Source organism: Rattus rattus, chromosome 14 (assembly GCF_011064425.1).
Source record: "Rattus rattus isolate New Zealand chromosome 14, Rrattus_CSIRO_v1, whole genome shotgun sequence".
NCBI classification, from domain to species: Eukaryota; Metazoa; Chordata; class Mammalia; order Rodentia; family Muridae; genus Rattus; species Rattus rattus.
Genome location: NC_046167.1, coordinates 74,099,088 through 74,102,720, shown reverse-complemented (window position 1 = coordinate 74,102,720; position 3,633 = coordinate 74,099,088).

The window sequence follows — 3,633 nt, the reverse complement described above, 5'->3', positions numbered from 1 at the left end:
TTTCCAAATTTTCTGTCTTAATTCCTCACTTTTATCTCACAGCTAAATACCTCTGCCTAAGGCACTTGAGATCTAAATTCCAAGAGGAGGCAGAGAGGAACCCTGGAAAGATTCTCTGCTTTGTGAGGTTGCTCCTGGGCATTCTAGCTGTTGCTAGTAGAGCTAGAGAGGGAAGTCTGGTTAAGGCCCACCTCTTCCTGAGGTAGGGAGTGCCCCAGAGAGGGTGAGTAGCTGGGGTGGGGGTTGGGGGGCTTCCTTCGTGATGTGCCCGCTTTGGCAAACCAAAGCCTTTTATAAGATGGTAAAATGAAACTGAGAGTCATGGAGGAGGAAAATTAAGTCGTCTGATTTTCTGAGGGACAGAACACACCCAGAGCTCGCACCAGAGATATCCAGAAGGAAAGGAAGTGTGCAGTGGGTTAGGCAATGGACACGAAACCCACAGAAGGCAGAGGGGCATGGCAGATCTTGCTGTTAGGAGGCTTGGACTATGGCTACCAAAATTCCTCTCCTGAGGAAAATATAAACAATGTCTAAGGTCCCTAGAAGACATCCAGGAAAGATGGCACCAAAGTTCACCCCAGGGAATTGACAAGTCTGTTGGTCTTACTTACAGAGCACCGAGAGGGGGTTACGGGCAGGAGTGTGGGTGCTCCCAAAGCTCCCACTGGAAAGTGTTTACCCAACAGGAGTCATTCCTTTCCATAGTTGCATAATGGAGACCTCTCCTCACCCTCACCACCCATATATTCTAGCCCTGTTCTGCACAGCAGTTTGGGGCAGAACTGCACACAACATGTGGTATGAAATGGCTAGATACTCAGGTAAGGTCCTGTGCCCCCCTCCTCATCCTTCCTTCTATGGGGGTGGGGGATGTCAACAGTCAATAAAGCCAGCTGGGCTGGTCTTGCAAGCCAACACAGCTGGACTCCCAAAGATGCTTGGCTCAGAGGTCAGAGGCTAGTCACGAACGACGTTGAAACCAGAGTGCGAGGAAAGAGCCCAAGCTCTAGACATGTTTTTAAGCACAAGAGCTATAGAAATTTAGTTCTGTTCAACCTTCAAAAGTAGTATTGTCCCCCGACCCCCTTCTGGCTAGATTCTTTCAAACCAAGGCAAAATCCAGAGATCTAGATTGCTGTGTGATATTAAGTCACTGGCTTAGTCAATTTCCTGGAAACACAAGTTCATGAGCTTGTGCCGTCCCTAATCTTTCTTTTCTATTTTTTTTTTTTTTCCTTTTTTTTTTTTTTTTTTTTTTTTTTTTGCAGTGTTAAGGGTGGAACCCATACGTCATGTGTTAGTCAAGAACTCTGCCCCAGCCAGTCTTTTGGTATTCTAACCCATGTGTCCATCTCCACTGCTGGAAAATCGTGTAAGCAGCTAGGACAGCATATTGAAGAATCACATTTACACCCTGCCCAGTGGAGAAATAGGTTCTTGGCAATTATAATCAATACTACTATGACATAGAGTAAAAACAGGAGAGGGGACTTCAAGCCATCTGGTCACAGGTGATAACCAGAAGGCAATAGTGTCCTAGATCTTCTAAAGTTATACAATTTTTAAAATTGGTTTTCTGACGGAGTCTGTGATTGCTCAGGCTGGTCTCAAGCTTCCTGTGTAGTAGAGATTGACCTTGAACTCCTATCCTGCTGCAGCCTCCTCCCCTTCCCTCCCCCTCCCTCCTTCCCCCTCCCTCCTTCCCCCTTCTTCCCCCTCCCTCCTTCCCCCTTCCCTTCCCTCCCCTCCCCCTCTTCCTCCACTTCCCTCCCTTCCCCCTCTCCTTCACCCCACCCCTTCCTCCTCCTCTCCTCTACCCCTCCTCCTCCTCGGTGCCGTGGGCTGGGACTACAGGTGTGTACCACCATGCCTGGCTCCATCCAGTTATCTGTGGATTAAAAACAACAACAGAGCTTTAAAAAAGCATTTGGTAACTTCAAGTGAAGCAATGGTCCTCACATGACAGACCTCTGCAGGACCAGAAGATGTCAAGATGGAGTGCAGGGGTCAAGGGAACTCCCAGGAAAGGACTTATGACCTCCCGCACTGGATACCACAAACCCAGGAACACTAACGCACACACCCCGCTCACCCACAGAGCACTATGTGGAAGCAGCTAGAGCAGAGGTTCTCAACCTGGGGGTCTCGGCCCCTTTGAGGGTCAACCAATCCTTTCACAGGGGTCACCTAGGACCCTCGGTAAACACAGATTTACATTACGGTACAGAACAGTAGCAAAATTACAATTACGAAGTAGCAACGAAAATAATTTTATAGCCAGGGTCACCATAACACGAGGAGCTGTATTAAAGGGTCGAAGTGTCGGGAAAGGGGAGAACTGCTGGACCAGAGCCAAAAGGATCTGAGAACTGCAGCTTCTGTCTCGGCCCAGCTGTGCCAACAATCAGCCCTCCTCGTATGCTTCCTCTCGGTTCCGAATATTCTATTTCTGGTTTTGCCTATACGTCTCACAACGGTCTCTGTGCATTGCCGGGTTAGGTTTTAGGCTTGTGCTGATTTCTTTTCCCTCCAGTTTGCTTTCAGGGTTTCTCTGTGTAGCCCTGCCTGTCCTAGAACTCCCTCTGTAGACCAGGCTGGCCTCCAACTCACAGATCCAACTACTGCGCCTCCAGCCAGGACTTGAAGTCCTGTGCCACCACTGCCCAGCGTAGGCTCCTCCTCCTGCTCCTCCTCCCTTCTCTGGCCCTTCCCCGATCCCCGTCTTTTTACTCCTTAATTATAAACACTGTCAATGCAAAAACAAACACACACAGAGCTCAAATAAGAGGTAGTTTATCTGGTGCCATTCTGTGTGACCACGACCCAGGAACACAGACTTAGGTTGCGCAAAATTCCACATTGCCACCAAGTACAGGAGTGCGGAGACAGGCCTGACAGAGATCCACTCCTTGGGGGCTGGAGAGATGGCTCAGTGATTAGGGTACTTACCGTTCTTGCGGAGGACCCAGGTAGGGCTCCCAGAATCCATGTTTGGTGGCTCACAACCACCCGTAACTCCAGCTTCAGAGGATCCTACATCCTCCTGCCTCCTTGGGTGCCTGCATGCATGTGGCATATTGTATATATAATAATTTTAAAAAAGAGAGAGAGAGAGAAGGAGGTGAACCTGAGATACAGGAGATCCTGCCTTAAAAATACAAACAAAACCCAGCAAACAATAAACACCACACTGCATGCTAATAACTTAAAACGGGAGGGGGGGACTGGAGAGATGGCTCAGTGGTTAAGAGCACTGACTGCTCTTCCAGAGGTCCTGAGTTCAAATCCCAGCAACCACATGGTGGCTCACGACCATCTATAATGAGATCTTATGGCCTGCAAGGCATACATGCAGGCAGAAGGTAAATAAATAAATGATAAATAAATAAATCTTTAAAAAATTAAATAAATAAATAAAACGGGAGGGGTGGTATCAGGTTGGTTAGATTTAGAATCACTTAGGAGACACCTCTGGATGGGTCCATGGGGTTTTTACAGAGGTTTTAGCTGAGGAGGCCCGCCCTATGTGTAGGCAGCACCATCCCGTAGGCTTCCTGACCACAGACCAGTTCACCACCTGCGGTCTCTCCTCTGTGCCATGATGGCCCACATCCTTGAAGCCTGAGCCGG